Genomic DNA, 17643 nt, shown 5'->3' with positions numbered 1-17643 from the left:
TTTTTTCAATATTCCACCACAAACAGTGGACCTTGACCACGTTGCATGCAAAATAATCAAATCCAAACACTCTTTTGAGCACCTGCAGCATTTGGATGATGTGCTGGATAGTATTCAAGTAGTCAAGGATGGCTGAAGTAAATATTTGGTCCTCTGGTAGAGTAGTAGGCAGTTTCACTTAGAGATTAATTTGCCAGTGTTCTATTAAGCATTGCTAGACACACTATAGTCTGGATGTAATGCCCGTATAATTCCAAAAAGTTCTTAAACAGCACCCATTTCAACATCTCCCTATATAATAACTGATGCTACCATGTTTGATGGGATGTTCAGCTCACCCACAAGTTTTTTGACCGAGAGGTCAGATAAGTGACTTAACACATTTGGTAAAATTTGAGCATGGAAAATGCTATTTTCCATTTCCAAATCATTTTATTCCTTGTACTGAAGAATTTGATAGATCAGGAAAACAATCCTGACAATAAAACACTATTCACGTAAAACAATTGTCAAAATAACTACCAAAAAAAATAATTATATCACCACTTAAAAAAAATGTTCTTTATTCTAATGTATATCCCACTTCCAAGATTCTGATGCATTCTTTTTTTTCAATAATTAGTATGTGGCAAAATAACCTAGAAGTATGAATCTATTGTGCTGTTTTAGTTTCAGTACATTGACTAAGTAGCATAGCAGAAAAATAATTGCGCTACTTAAATTACAAACACTACTGGTAATCAAAAAGTTATTATTCTTCAGAAATGAGTTACAGGCCAGAGATTTTGTACAAGAGCTGTACATATTCATTGTCGTCAGCTCCAAGTGATAATTCCTTTTTCTTGGACATTGCAATGTGTTCTGAACTCAGAGTTTTTGTCAGCTTACTGCTGTTAAGGAACAGGGCCAAATGTATCAGTTAATATAATGTTTTGTGGGTAACAAAATAAGAAAGCAAGAGAAACAAAAAAAAGAGAAAGAAACAATGACAATTACATTCACCGTGACACTTTATTTGGGGAAGATTCTTTCTTTACACTACTTCATAAAAAGTATTGGGTGACAGCCTGGGGTTTTGAAGAAGACGCAAAACCATAAACAAAAAAATTATAATATAATTTCATTTTGTGGAACTGTTTTTTTTTAGCAGTTGACAGATAATAAAATTTGAAAAATGGCATCGCAGGATCTACAGTACAGCACATATTGCTTAGCCTTAACTTTGGGGCCCTTTTGACAGCCTTAGTTATTCCTTTATGCCTAGGTGAGCAGGAGATCAGGGTCAGGATCCCCCCAAAAATGATAAATCATAATACTATAATATATAATAGCTATATAAACAATAATGCAAATGGTACAAATACTACACAAATGGCAAGAATTCACGCCAAAAAATAAAAAATTCTGCCACATTTTGCTGATTCTGAAATAAACTCTATTAAAGCAAGCCAGTTGCTTTCAAAAAGATTTAAGATTTTTTTTGGATACATTTTTAAAATGTCATTTCAAAAAGTAGAAACATCAAACAATATATCAATATATATATATATATATATAAAAAAATCTAAGCATATGAAAATATTTTTCAAAGTATTAAATCATCTTAAAAGTGTATCCAAAAATATGAAATCATTTGAAAAGCTTATCCAAAAATATGAAATTGAGACGTGCGCGAGTAACCCGTGAAGGCTCCACAATGGCATATGGTGCACTAGGTTTTAGACTTTTTAATAGATAACAGCATGGGTCAACAGCTGGACAACCTCGCTTTACAATTACAATTTTGATATACGCATATCTTTTTTAATATTCAAAAACTTAGCATTACTAATCAGAAGACATTAATAATTATTTGTTTTTTTTAATTTTATTTAAAAAAAATCTTATGCAACAGTAACTCTAGATTGTAGAATTTATATTAGGACTGTTGCGCTAAAGCTCAAATTGCTCAACAATACCCGAAGAGCTGCATTTAACACCTCAATTTTTTTATATATATCATCAGCAATAAGAATACAAATATATGAAACTTTTTCAAAACCCAACGAAGAAAACAAGAGCTCAAGAAACTGTATCTGGGCTGCTCTCACTAACTTTGGTTCAGTAAGTTTTCAAGGAAGAAGGGAAAATTCATTGGTCCCAGGAGTTCAGTAAGTATATTTTTCCTTCTTAGACATTCTACAAAGACTCTGGCTTTTCATGCTCTAAGATTCTCTTAAGAGCTGAGAACGCACATTCTTTCCTTTAATTTCCCACAACAGGAAGACAAACATAGGCCAACAAATCAAAGTAGGTAGGCCAAAGTAAATTAAAGCATGTGTGTCAATGTGGGTCTATTTTTTATTTGACTTTTGCATTATTTCATCTACTTTTAACAATTCTATTAGCATTACAGAAACAAGCAGCTAAGTGTCAGTTCACAACGAGAACTGTTTTTTGGCACATGATAAGCCACTGGGGTTTATATTTGAAACAGTGAGAAGTGGTGGTAAGCAATGCTGATGTCACAACCGACCTGCAAAATGAGATCTGTGATAGCCGAGTTGGATAAAAAAAAAAAAAAATGATTACTAACTCACCGCAGCTCACTGTTTCCAGAATAACCTCAGAAAATACATCAGCATCTGCAAATGGTAGCTGATACAAGAATCAATAAGAACATATAAGGATGGGGAGGTTTTTAAAGTTTTTTTTCAGCTTTTATTTCTAGGAATTAATATTTCTCTCTTTTTTTTTTTTAGGATAGAAAGATTTATTTATCAATTCCAAAATGATTACGTACAACGTTTCAATTCATATGCACGGGTATGTTCATTGGGATTTTAGTTTGTCTGATAAGAAAACAAGTAAATACAGAAGCAAAACATGGCAGGGAAAGGACAATGGTAACAGCCGGCACGACATCGGCCTGTTTCATTATTCTTCAGTCATGGCAAAGCACAGCTTAAAATACATTTTACTGAATTGTACCCCAGAATGCAGATCATATTGGAACCGTTCCACCTGAGTTCTATTTATGCTGGGGAGGGACAATGTTAACTGATGCCATTTCACCTGTTTGACTTGGCATTCCTATGTGTGATCAGCGGATGGCAAATGTTTTTCCTGTTATTGTTTTCATTTCCTTTTTCTCAGCGTCTGGGCGAGCCCGGTTAAGAACTTTAAGGAATTCTGAGGTTTCCGCCCTCATGCGAGTGTGGATATAAGCCTTGAAGTACTTGATGTGATAGTGCAAATAATCCCGGAATGTGTGGGTAAGGTTAATGGTATTGTCCCGTGCATGGGGGTTAGTATGACGTGGAAAGAGCACAAATGTGATGTATCCAATATTATCACCCACAGCTGCGTCTGTGCTCTTTAACTCCAGTGGAGGCTCTCAGTGACTGAAGAGTGCCTTTGGCTCTGTGTGACTGGCATGACGACCTTCTTTAAACTCCTGCATGGACACTTTGAGAATCACTACATCATCGTCTTTTTAAAAAAAAAACGTGCTGAATTCAACAGTTACTGTCTTTCTTGGCCTCCATGTACATTGTCTCATCATCACGGTAATGGATCACAGTTCTCCTTTCTCCCTCTCGTCCCTCTTCTTGAAACTTGAAATATTTTTCGAACACGGACGCAAAGCAGTTGCGCTTGAGCATGCCAGCTTGGTGAATGTTATGAGTCTCGGTTTGGAGGTAGGTTCTCAAGATTGTACAACAAATACACATTGTAACCTGGTTCGGGAACAACTAAGAAATCCCCATAGCTTTTCATTAAGATCTCATCAGTGCCATGTGCCTGCAGCAACTTGTATAACTTGGTTTTGTCGCCATTTGGATTAGAGACATGGTAAAGCACTCCATCAAATTCTGCAAATGTTACTTCTACTGCCTGTGGCTTGTTCCCAGCCGCTGCATTATTGAATTTGAGAGTGATGCGGTTATTGACCTCAAGCAGGATGATGGCGGCTCCTGGCAGGGTGACTGGGAAGGTTAGTATTTCATATTTTAAACCCTCCCTGACCATACATGGATAAATACAAAGGCAACAAATGGTACTGTTAATACTACACTAGTAAAGGCGAAGGGTGGGTTCCATTTAAATATTACCTTTTTTTTCAAATTTGAATGTTTTATTTCGTTTTGCGATATTAAAATGGGGAGGGGGAAGGGGTACAGAAGTAAAGAGAGAGGGGGGTGTTGTCATTTGTACATTTTACACAGTTTCAAGTCGCAATATACAATCTTTAACGAATAGTCTAACATGAACGATCTAACATGAATGATCTAACACAGCTGGCGCACCTGTTGGGGGGGCTTTGAAATTGTTCCAAGGCCGTATCTGTTCCATGTTGTACATCAACTAGTTCTAATACATTCAGGCACATAGTAATGTAGCAGTTCATATTTAATTTGCATTTGACTCATAGTACAGCTATCCAATAAACCCTTTGTCTTGCCATGGTTTCCATGCTCTGTCAAATATCGCAGTGTGTTTGGCGGATATCAGAGAAATTTTTTCATATACGTAGTATTGCTTAAGTTTGGCTAGTAGTTGTGCTACTGGGGGGCATTCAGGCTGTTTCCAGTGCATAGCTATCTGGTTCCTGGCCGCTAGTATAGAGAGTAGGAATGGTTGCTTGTGTGTGGCCAGTATGGTCTTGGGCAGTTTCAAGAATAGACCAGTTTGTACGTCTAAGGGGGTAGACCTGGGTCCACTGCTTGGAAAAGATCATTTACTGCGGACCACAATGGTTGTAGGTCTTTACAGTCCCACCATATGTGGGTCATGTGACCTTCTGTAACCCCGCATCTCCAGCAGCAACTGGATACCGCGGGGTATATTTTTGTAATCTGCTAGGTGTTAAGTACCAGCGGTAGATCAACTTCTTGTGTGCTTCTACATGTGAGTGATATTGAGTTTGTCCCTTTAGAGCTGTAAGGGAATTGGTCCACTCTGCTTCGGACCATATTATCCCTGTTTCAGTTGCCCATTGTGCCATATAGGAGGGTGCTGGGGGCGAGATGCCCTGTATGATGGTTTTATAACATAAAGAGAGGGCTTTAGGTTTGGTGGGCGTTTTGCGACACCTATCATAGATCTCTAGAGCCTCAGCATGACCTGGATGGGACAAATCAGCCTGTGCATATACATGTGTATGAATAATGCTTTTAAGTTGCAAGTACGAGAAAACATAGGAATTCGGTAGACCAAATTGGCGTTGTAGTTCTGGGAAGGGGAGGACTTTGCTTTGGTGTTGCATGGAATCAATGAATGCTATGCCATGTTTGACCCAGTTTTGAAAGGTCAGCCTGGGGATGACCATGCTGAGGGACGTGAGGGGGGCACCTGGATGGAACCGAAGGTGGGTGTGGTGTTGTTTCTGAAGGAGGTCCCAGTGGTGTATTGCTAGTTTTGTAGTGGGGAATAGGCCCGGCAGATTCGGGCGTAATTCTTTGGGGGTCCACAGTAGGTCTGTCAGCCTCTGTCCATGGCTGCCCCCTTTTTATATGTCCACCCATTGGAGCGTTTTATCTAGGGGTATGTAATTTGATTGCTGCGTCTATATGGACGGCTTTTTAGTAGGACAGTTCATTAGGTAGACCTATTCCTCCCTTAGAGCTTTGCCTATGTAGTAGGGATGCAGGTACCCTTGGTTTGCCTGGAGCCCACAAGAAGGTTGTAAAGACCGTTTGCAGCTGTTTGCAAAACGAGACAGGGACGTGTATTGGCAGCATGCGAAAGATGTATAGGATTTTTGGGAGTAGGACCATTTTGATTGTTTTATTTCTTCCCAACCAAGAAAGGTGGATTGACTTCCACTTGAGGATGTCTGCTTTGCATTGAGAGATTAGTGGCTTGAAATTGTGTGCAAATAACTCCCCTGTTATAGGGGCTATCTTGATCCCTAGGTATGTGATGTGGTTAGTGCGCCAATCAAAATTGTGTTGTTGTTGGAGCGCTTGTAATGATAAGGATGGGATGGCTATAGGTAATACCTGGGTTTTGGATCTATTCAGCTTAAAGTAAGAGACTGCACCATATGAGTCTAAGAGGGATAATAGTGATGGTAGTGACTTGTCAGGCGGGTTTAGGGTTACTAGTATGTCATCCGCAAACAGTGACAGGCGGTGTTCGTGTTTTCCCATCTGGATTCCCTTAATGTGTTGGTGAGATCTAATCTTGTGTGCTAGGGGTTCTAGTGACAGGACGAACAGCAAGGGGGACAATGGGCACCCCTGCCTAGTCCCATTTGTGATTCGAAATGGTGTGGATAGGGATCCTGCATTGGATACTTGAGCTTTGGGATTATTGTAGAGGGCCATGATGCCTTGTAGAAACGTGGGTGGGAAGCCAATATGTAGTAGAACTTGGGACATATAAGTCCAATTTAGCCTGTCAAAGGCCTTCTCCGCGTCTAGGGTGAGGAGGAGGCCCCGGCTGTTGTTCAAGTGCATATGGGAGAGGATGTTCAGCAGTTTCCTGGTATTGTCTGACCCTTGTCTATGTTTGACGAAGCCTGATTGATCGTTATGTATTAGGGAAGGGAGGATTACAGACAGTCCGTTCGCCAACAGTTTGGCATATAGTTTTACATCTCCGTTGAGTAGCAAGATGGGCTGAAAGTTCTGGCATTATGTAGGGGCTTTCCCTGGTTTGGGTAGTGTGGAGATGTGGGCTGTCAGCATTTCACTTGGGATTTAGCCTTTAGAATAGCAGGCGTTAAACAGTGCCGTCAAGTGTGGGGCAAGTGTATCCGCATATGTTTGGTAGTACTTATTGGTGTATCCGTCAGGGCCCGGCGCTTTATGTTTAGGTAATTGATGTATGGCCTGTTTAATTTCCTGTTCTTTGATTAGTGTGGATATGGAGTCAATGTCAGCTTTAGTTAGTTGGGGTAGGTGTACGTCTGTGAGGAAGTTTTGAATAGACTCTATGGTAGGGGGTGTAGTTTGGGGGTCGTCTGCGAGATTGTATAGGTTATTGTAGTAGGAGGCAAATTCATTAACTATGTCTTGGGGGTTTAAGATTTTGGAGCCCTGCTTCGTGTGTAAATATGCAATCTTGGTGTTGCGTGTTTTCGATTTTAGTTGTGATGCTAGTAGCGCTTCTGCTCTATTGCCTTGTGCAAAAAAGTTATGTTTATATCTTCGTAAGAGATATGTCGTTTTTTGAAGTTCCATATTTCTGAGCTCGGATTGGATGGCTAAGATCCGTGATTTTAGTGTGTTAGAGGGGGCTGACTTGTTGCTGTGAGTCAGTGCCGTAAGTTCTTCAATTAGTGCAGTGTACTGTTTGGTTTTTCGTTTCTTGATGTAGCTAGCTTGTTTGATAAGGAGGCCGCGAATTACCACTTTGTGTGCCAGCCATATCGTTTCAATCGAACAATCTTTCGTGTTGTTTGCCTCGAAATAATAGACTAGCTCTTTGTTTACTGTGTTGACAAAGTCGGGGTCGTTCAGTAGGGAATCATTAAGTCGCCAGGTGCCTGTTCCCAGGGAAGGGAAGCGTTTCTGTATGGTCAGTGTGATTGGTGCGTGGTCTGTCCAAGTGATCAGTCCTAAGTCTGCTTGTTGAATGGTGTGGATTGTTGTGGCGGGTATGAGGAACCTGTCTATCCTGGTGTATGTGTTGTGTGCCATAGAGTGAAAGGTGTAATCTTTGTCTGCTGGATGTAGTATCCTCCATGGGTCAAGGTAGTTGTGGTGTAAGATTTGCGTGCATCTGGCGGTAGCTTCTGTTGCCAATTTGTGTGCCGTGGAGGGGGCAATGTTAGTACAGGATGTAGTGTCTAGGGTGCTGTCCATCAGAAAGTTTGTATCCCTTCCTATGATAACCGACCCGAATTTGTGAAGTGTTGCTAAGGCAAACATCTTGTTTAGGAATTTGCCTTGGTTGGTATGAGGACCATATATGTTAATCAGGGTGTAGGGCTCATTATTAAGGTAGCATTGTAATAGTAGGTATCTCCCTTTCTTGTCTCCCAGTTTTTTAGTCAGTTGAAATGAGACATCACTGCTTATCAGTATAGAAACTCCCCTCTTTTTTGTCTTATAACATGAATGGCAGTCATGTGGGAAGTGAGCTGAGCCGAATTTCAGTTGGCTACCCCATTTGAAATGAGTTTCTTGATTAAAGGCTACCTGCGCTCTATGCTTTTTGGCCTCTGTCAGGGCCTGGCGTCGTTTATTGGGCGAGTTCAGACCTTTGGTGTTGATGGAAATAAATTTTAGACCCATATGTGATTGGTTGAGAGGGCTGCTGATATGGTACATTTGTCAGATTTAATGGTGGTTAAGCAGAGCTCAGTGTAAAAGGGGTTTGCTCTTATCAGAGACATGTCATTGGCAAGTTGTGGGACCATATATAGAATTTGGTGGATGGGTTGCGACTTGTTACTGGCGGACATGGGATGGGTGGGGGGAGCAGTAGAACAGGACAGGTAAAGGGTAAAACATATGTACATTGAGCCATCTAAGGCAGCGCGAGTGCGTTGCGATGGCAGAGTCATGGCTCTAGGGAGCCTGTGGGGAGCGGAGGTGGATAGCCCACCTGGCGTGCGACCCTTGATGCTAATAGTGGGTCATGATTGGTGTTACAGGGATCATATGTGGTGCAGTCCCCGGGAGTGTTGCGTAGGGATATGTAGGCATGGGTGATCAATGACGGGTGTCTGACCCAAATTCTCTGGTCAGCATAGGGTGGTTACGTGTAGAATTGGGCCAGTTCAGTAAGAGGTCATGGATTACCGTGCTTGAGTCATCTTAGGGACACATATTTCTAGTAGTGATCGTTTTTAGGACTATAAGCAGAGCTAAGATATCCCATATATCCCGAACAATTCCCATTATAAAATTTAAAGAAAAATACAACAGATAAACAATTAAACGGCAGAACATATATGCATATGCCATACGTTACCACGCCGTTAGTCGGCAAGGGGCTTGCAGGCAAGTGTGTTCGTATGGTAAAACAGTCACTTGGCAGTTGCCACAGTTTGCCAGTCTTTGGTTACTTTCATGGGTGTAGAGTGCATGGTTTTCGACTGTTCTGCAGCGTTCGGCGGGTGGAGTTGTATGTTCCATTCTTCCAGCAATTGTCGTCCTTCTTCTATGTTGGTGATGTGGCGTTCTACTGCATCATGCCGCAGCATGAGGCGAGTTGGGTATCCCCATCTGTACATGATGTTGGCATCTCTCAGTGCTTTTGTGATGGGTAGAAGTCTTTTGCACTTTGACAGGGTGGCCGCTGAGAGGTCTGTATACAGCATTACGTCTGCAAACCTGTCCGGCAATTCTGGCTGGTGTAGTAATGCAGCTTAGCAATGGTATCTCTCGGCGTTGAGGGACCAAGATGTCTAGGCCGCGGCAGTCTGTGTATGCGGTCCATCAGCAGGAAGGGTTCCCCGACGTCTGGGACCAGGGCTTGGGAAAGAGCTGTGGCATAGGCCCTAAGGTCATGCGGCAGGACCGTCTCGGGTACTCCGCGCAAGCGTATGTTGCTGTGCCTGCTCCTGTCTTCTTCGTCTGCTAGTTTGTCAGTCAGGTATTCCACCTTGGACGTTAATTCTCCATACGTGTCCACAAGGGTGTTGTGGGCCGAGATCAGTTCTTCTGTTTTATCCTCCAGTTGCGTAGTTCTGTCCCCTAGTGCCTGTATTTCAACTTTTATGTCTCTGGCTACTTTTGTAATGTCTGCTTGTAGCGTAGACTTTAGGTCTTCGAGCATCCTGTGGACAGATAGGTCTGTGGCAGGTGCTGTGGTAGGCATGGAGATTGTGGTATTATCACTCCGTTCGGAGCACGAGGTAGGCGAGCTGGGGGATCCGGCGCCATCTTGGTGTAGCTGGCGTGGAGAGGTGAGCGCCGTTACCTGAAGTGCTGGGCGTTTATGTTTCATTTTTTTTGTGCTTTTGGATGCCATAGCCTTGTAGATAGGTTTAGGCTGGGTTAGGTTCGGGTATTCGCCATTTTCCTGCTCTTCTTATCGCTGTATCGGGTCGCACTGTGAGGGAGCTATGCGCTCACGCAGCCATCTTGGTGCGCGTCCAGACCACGCCCCCTAAATATTACCTTTCAATATAATTTTTTTATAGAACCACAAAGAAAAAAGTTATATATTTTTTTAAAATAAGAAAAATCAACAAGTAGATCCAGTCTTAGCAAGATAGTGGAGTGTAGGTGTTTTGGAAGGGAAGTAAAAGCTCAAGAGAGTTTAACTCCGGAAAAAAAAATCTGTTTAGAAATGGCTCACTGACAATCAGGGAGGTGGGAAGAGGAATGTTTGGAGGGTGGAGAGCATTCAAGAAGCTCAAGGTCACAAGTTAAACAGCTTTTTATTAGCCAGAAGGGCAATGAAAATCTAGAAAACAAAGCAAAGTGTGAGTAAGGAGTGGGATGCAGAAATACAATACTTATGTGGAGACTAAGTCATTTTTTCATTATTACGTTTTGTAGTTGCTAGGCTCTTCCAGATAGTATTTTAATGCTTTATAAAATGAAGTGGATATAAGTCTACTCTTACAGCCAAATACAATACATACATATTTAGCACCTAGACATGTGTGTATACAAGTGCATATAGACGGACAGACGGATAGATAGACAGACGAATAGATAGAGGTAGTTAATGTTTTTAGCTGAAGAAGTAGGTGCAAAAATATATTTTTATTTTATAAGTGTTTTGTTTTGTTTCTCTGACGGCACAACAAACTATAATTTAAAGGTCTGTTTGTTTTTGCTTGAAGTACAAAATGCTGCATTATGCTATAAATGTAAGCAAAATGTCAGCAAAGGAGACTAGTTTTGCAGAGCATGAAAAAGCATGCTCATTTGTAAATGCGCACGCAAAGACAAAATAAACACATGGAAACAGTTCCATTTAATTGTTTTTCTTGAACAACATCAATTAGTTATTATTGTTTTTGTATGCAGTTCCATGCTTTATACTGGCAATCTTTCTGCCAGAATTTCCAAATGATCTATATATAAAACAAATTCTAAAGTTTCTCCCTTTTTGTGAGAGTGTCATCTAACTTAAATGTAAACTTAATAAATACACTTTAGTTTGTAAATGTGTTAACCCCTTCATGAAAAGGGATATATTTATTTTTTTGCTATGTCTTAGATTAACGGTTATATAATTTTAACTAATTTAGTGTGCAGACATATTAACAGGGTTATTTACTAAAGTTAGAATTGTTGTGAATTAAAAGTGAATTTAAAATTTTAGACCAAAAATCTTTTTTTTTTTTTTTTTTTTTTTAAATTCAGCTAGTTTGGCCTTTAATTTTAAATTCCTGACAATTCCCACTTTAGTGAAGAGCCCTGTATATGTAATTTTTTTTTTTTTTTAGTTTTTTTTTTAAACCACACAAACAGCTTTCCTTTTATCCTTACATAGATATTTATCTCCTAATGTTCAGGGATAATTTAAGCACTTAGACCACTTAATCTCATTGAAGTGGTCTGGGTGCCATGTCCTCCAATTTTAACTCTGCAAGTCAAAGCATCACTATTCTGCAGAACAGCAGTGTTCAAATGACACTAGTGGCTGTCAGTTAGACAGACACTAGAGGCATTTCCTACAAAATAAAATAGAACTCTGCTATTTCAGTCAGAGAGATAGGCGCAGCATGGCCTTTTTGAATGCATGTGCACCAGTCTCCCAATGCCTTCCTATGGAAAAGCAATGGATTGGCTGAGATCATCGATCTCGATGATCTCAGCCATGGCGTCCCAACAGCAGTGTGGAGACCAGTGCTACGAGGGAGCAAAGTTAAGCAAACTTCAAAAATCAATTTTTTATGATGAGATATACTCAACTCAAGTTTTCCCTCTTTTTCAACCCGATCTTCCTCCTTCAACTTCAAACAGAAACTCTGTGATTAGTTGTGCCATCTTTGTACTCTCTCACACGCAGCAAAATATATAAGATGTGTGAAACAGTACTCTAATATCAACATTCCTGTCCTATGCCATTGATCTGTGTAATGAGAAAAATAAAAAACCTTGAAATATCCCCTGGAGTTATTAGACATATTTCAAAAGGTACACATACCTTACGTTCAGAAAATGTGATATATAGCATATATGTGCCCTACTTCTTAAAACTGAAGTTGTTTTAGTTTAGATTACCTCTATGATGAATACCAAAGTTTGACAGTTTTTTTTTCGTCTTTAGAATGAAATAAATCAAAGACGTTTCCAGGAAATGCAATATTATATGTTGATAAAAGTGGTGAATAATGAAAAGAAGAAATGTAAATGAGTACATCAATAACTGTACTAAGGAAAACATGTTTTCATAATTGTCGACTGTTCTGTAAATTAGCAGCCATTTAAGGAATAGGACTGCTTTTGTCAACTCACAGAGCTTCAGTGTTTCAATATACTTGATGGTTTTATTTTTCAAGCAATACACATTAAAAGTTCATTAGTAGAATCTCTTATATGTGTACTAATTATGTTATTCGGTCATTTGTTAACTTAAACATCATTCAGACCCCTCCGTGTCCAAACAAAAGTAAAATTCAATAGCTCCCCCTTTCCAAAAGAAAAAAAAAATCTTATTTAAGCACATCATATTATCTACATAGTAAGTATTTCTGTTCAAATAACATAACAAATGTATAAAACACTGGACCAGTAGGTTCATCTAGTCGGCCTGCCATGTTACATCTAACAAACAATGATCCTTCACAATACATCACACATATTTAATACATTTCCAATGACTTCACTTTGATTGTTGCTGTCGCATCCAAAGAATGGATCAAAACCACTCACTCTATAAAATATTATTTTCATAAACTACTAGTCAGTCTTTTAGTCTTTAACCACTTTTTAGTCTTAAACCACCAATATTGTTTATCTACTTCATTTCATTTCAGTTTGTTATTCTTTTCTTTTTTTTTTTGTACCTAATGGGCTACTTCTGAATTTTACCACATGACAGGAGGCTTCCTATTTTGCATAACTTTCTTTGCTTATGCCTCCAGCAGCACAAGTCAATCATGAAACTTTAAACAAATCAGAAACAAGCACCACACCCATATAAAGCCCTGACAGGCATAGCTCTTCCTTTTTGTTTGCTGCTCCAGCCAGGCACAGGTCAGAGTAATTTGTTCTCAGCTCACTGCTTTATTTTGTATTGTATTAGATTGAACTTGATTGTATTTATTCTTATACTCTTTCCCCTGCTCCCTCTTCAACGTGTCTTGTCCTCATTCATTCATTCATTATTTATTGATTTATCCGTCTGCAACGTTAATAAGCAATACGGCACCTCCATGCTACAACTGGGGTGATCCGTACACCTCCTCACTAGATACATGAGGGAGGACTCGCAGTGGTACAGTCCTCACAATCTTGGGCCATAACAAGGGTGACCCCCTTAGGCATTATCGAAAACCTTTCTGTCTACCAGTCCACGGGCTACAACCAGATTACATCTCGACCGGTCATATAGAGGGTGACCCTCTCCTCAGGACACCTAACACTATTTGTAGGATGTGTTTTTTACATGTTATGATTGTACATTGATACTTCACTATTTTGTATATTTTTATGTTCCTTTTAGACCCATTTTCAGCCGTATCCCGAAGCTTTGTGTTGTTTGTGGTTATCTATATACAAAAAGGTCGTCTTCTTTGGGTAACAATCTTGGGAGGCTGCATTATAACATTTAAGTTAAGTATTTGTGTACATTTCACTATGGTTATTATCCATAGTAGTGTTTATATTGTATTATACCACCTAACACTATTACCTCACCAAGGGGTTCTGATTGACTTACAACACTGGGTGACCCCCAGTTGTACGTGGAGGCCCACTGTGTAACGACACGTGTACTACTGTACCTGAACCTGTTCTGTCTTCCACAGACAGGAAGAATAAACTGCCCACTATGAGCGACTCACCACAACCACCTTCTCAAGACTTCCAGTCAATGATAAATGCAGCAGTGGTGGCTTTAGTAGAAAAAGCTACTGCAAATATGCTGGTGCAAAACTTCCCTGACATGGCGGCATTGACTCCTCGACTGCCGAAAACCCCAAAGTGGAAGCTTTCATGTCTAAAAGAAACTGTAAGGGCACCACCTTAGGCCCTCTGAAATTGAAGGGCAAGGCCCCCCTCAAACGGAGTCACCAGGCGGAACGCATGGACCCATCTCCCCCTCATATTCCATCCTCGGAGGACGAAGACTCCATCCCTCTCCCCTCCCTGGAGATTGTGGATGAATGGAGAACAGAGGAGTCACCTTCAGAGGAGGAAGAATGGCAGGATTTGCCACTGGAGGACCCAGGATATGTCCACGAAATGACCCGAGAAGGTCATTTTGGCAAGAGGGGTTATTGCAAATCATCTGACATACTAGAGGATGGTGCATTCCTCGACACTCAGGGGACCCCCATGTTTGATCCCTGCATGATCAGAAACATAAGATTGTCTGAATGGGGACAATTCATTCACTTTTGGTTGAGAAAACCCATGGAGAAGCAAGGAGCAACTCAAAACTGATGGAGTTAGGAAAGAAGGAACTGGACCCTCTCGCGAACGGGCTGTTATTCGGAAAACCATTCCTAGCAGAGCTAAAGAAACACATGAATTTGTATACAAGCACAAACATCCAATAGGCAGGTTTTACACAACTCAGCACCTCGCAGAGTTGGCTGGTCGACAGAGGGGTCGAGCCACAAGCCGTTTCTGGTACACAGGCCCCAGAAGTCAAACACAACAAACCTTCTTCCCATCATCACAAGCCGCCTTCACAAGGGTATCCTTTAGTGTCAGAAGCTCTCAGGGACAAGGATGTGGATGTTTCAACTCAGGTAAGCATAACTCTTTCACTACATGGTCAGTAAAGAATAACCGTAGAACTGGTAAAAGATCTCTACAGGCGCTTGGATCCTCTAGACGATAAGAAGTTATGTGATAGAGTTCACCAGTACGCCGGTGCAGACTGAACTTCCGCTCCCTGTCGGCATTGGAAGACCACAAAACCCTCATAGATGAGGAGATTCACATACTATTCGATAAAGGAGTGGTAGAATTTGCTCCAGATGATACGGGTTATTTCAGCAATATCTTTGTGGTCAAGAAGAAGACAGGAGACTACCGACCAGTCATCAACTTACGCCAACTCAATGGCTTTGTGGCGTATCAACATTTCAAGAAGGAAGGTATCCATTGCTTACAAGATCTACTCCTCACAAGTCACGCGTTTGGACTTGAAGGATGTGAAATCTGAAACGAGGTTTATAGTTTTGTTTCTAGCGCAAAAAGAGAGAAATCGGCAATTTCTCCATCCCGAGTAATTCAATTCCTCTGATTCAAAATAGACTTGAGAGCGTGTGTCTTACGCCTTCCAATTTCAAAAATAGCCGCAATTTGAAAGGAGCTACGACGTATACTCCGGAAAGACACCATCCCTCTTTGATTCATTGCCAGAGTGGTGGGACTGCTCTCATCTTCTATCCTAGAGATCTTCCTGGGACCACTTCGGTATCGGGCCATGCAACGTCTGAAAGTTCACTGCCTGCGATCCAAATTCTCATACGACCACTGGGTATCGGTCTTCATGGGGGTTGGGACGGAACTTTGTTGGTGGCTCCTGCACATGGAAGCTTGGAACGGAAGAGTCATCTTTGGATCAACTCCGGATTTCATTATGGAATCAGATGCCAGCGTTTGGGGCTGGGGAGCCCTCTGCGCACAAGCCTCCACAGGAGGCCCATGGCGAGAGGAAGAGGCAAATCTCCTATAAACTGCGTGGAATTTATCACAGGATCATTTGCAATCCTCAGTCTGGCCAAGAACTTGTCCATTTGCTGCATACTTCTAGGCATTTACACTATCCCAGCGGTTCAATATATAAACCGCTTGGGTGGAGCCCGATCGTGGGCCCTGACGGAGGCGACAAGAGACATTTGATCAATTTTGTCTTCCCCGCAACACTTTTTTAATTAAAGCGGAATATCTACCAGGGATCAACAACCTCACTACGAACTGGTTCTCTCGCAACTGGCGAGACAATAGCGACTGGCGTCTGGACACATCGGTATTCGCCATGGTGAGGGCAAACAGGGGATCACTACACATTATCTTTTCACATCACGGATGAACACACAGCTACCGAGGTACTACAGTTGGATCCCAGACCCACAACGCGAGGCAATAGATGTTTTTTTACAGCCATGGCCACCGCAAGGAGCGTATGCGTTCCCACCTTTCTCGATGTTGGAGAGAGTCCTTCATCGTCTCCACATCACCAGGACTTCAATGGTACTCATCACACCATGATTGAAGAGTCAAGCATGGTTCCCGGATCTGCTGGCCCTATCTCAGGACCTCCCACTACTCCTCCCCTTGTTTCCCCTCCTTCTAACTAACCCAAAAGGGGAACCTCATCCACTGATCCTACAGAAACTGAACCCTGGAGTCTTTCAGGGGAGCCTGGTCCATCGAGGGCCTATAGCAATTGACTAGAGACCTACTATGGGACTTGTGGGCACCAGGTACTAGATGTAGCTACATATCAGCATGGAATAGTTGGAATTGCTGGTGTATGGAGAGAAACTATGATCCCTTTACAGCACCTATCACTTCACTGCTAAATATTTTATCACACCTTTTTTCATCACATCATATCGTTCCATTAATGTTATACATTCAGCGATCTCGGCAATTCACGTGCCACTTCGAGGCACTCCAGTTGGGCTGGATCCTTAGATATGTCGCTAATTGTGGGGTATCAAACTGTCCAGACCCCCAGCTCCAAAATACAATTGGTTATGGGATGTAGATTTAGTACTTCAGTTCCTCCAAGATTGGCCGGATAACTCGGATCTTTCACTCCGGCAACTCTTGGCCAAACTCACGTTGCTTTTATGTCTGGTGTCCTTTCATCGAGTTTCAGACGTTCGAGCGTTCAACATGGACTGGTTTTCGGTATCCCCAGAAGAGGATTCCTTTATGGTGTCTCGTAGAACCAAATCGGACTCCACATAAGTGTCATATCTGTTTTTTCCGACGGTACCCCGTCTTTGCATCGTGAATACTTTGCTTCGTTACGTGGAGGTTACTACACCCCTCGGATCTTCACAATCTGACCAACTTCTGGTTTCTTATACTAACCTTACAAACCAGTTACAATGACTACACTAGCTAGATGGGTTAGTTTGCCTTTATCTCTGGTGAGAGTGGAGACGTGTTTTGGTGCTCACTCGGTATGGGATATGGGCCGCTTCTCAAGCTTTCATGGCGGGGGCCTTGCTGTCGGATATTCTATATATGATGGATTGGACGTGGGAATACACCTTCAGAATATTTTATTTCTGCCAGACTTTACACGCGTCTTTTTCTTTTTTGCCACAGTGTTAAAAATGCAAACTAGGAAGCCTCATGTCTTGTGGTAAAAAGAGACTTGCGTCCATCAAGTTCAGCCTTCCAGATATATGCTTTTACTGTTGATTCAAAAGAAGGCAAAAAAAACAGTCTGAAGCACTTCCAATTTTGCAACAAACTAGGAAAAAAATCCTCCTTGTCCCCAAAATGTCAGTCAGATATTTCCTTGGATCAAGAAGCTATTATCTCACTAATTAGAAATTGTATCCCTGTATGTTATGTTTTTGCAAGAATTCATTCAATTTCTGTT

General features: G+C 41.3%; 1 protein-coding gene and 1 pseudogene across 1 annotated transcript in view; both read right to left on the bottom strand.

Moving 5' to 3' along the window:
* AGMO (alkylglycerol monooxygenase) overlaps positions 1-17643 on the bottom strand; it is a 301876-nt gene that overhangs the window by 51561 nt on the left and 232672 nt on the right. The gene's annotated exons all lie outside the window — the stretch shown is intronic.
* On the bottom strand, positions 3063-4011 carry LOC134608222 (actin-related protein 2/3 complex subunit 2-A-like; annotated as a pseudogene).

This window comes from Pelobates fuscus, chromosome 4 (genome assembly GCF_036172605.1).
Source record: "Pelobates fuscus isolate aPelFus1 chromosome 4, aPelFus1.pri, whole genome shotgun sequence".
NCBI classification, from domain to species: domain Eukaryota; kingdom Metazoa; phylum Chordata; class Amphibia; order Anura; family Pelobatidae; genus Pelobates; species Pelobates fuscus.
This window is presented reverse-complemented; position numbering and strand designations above follow the sequence as displayed.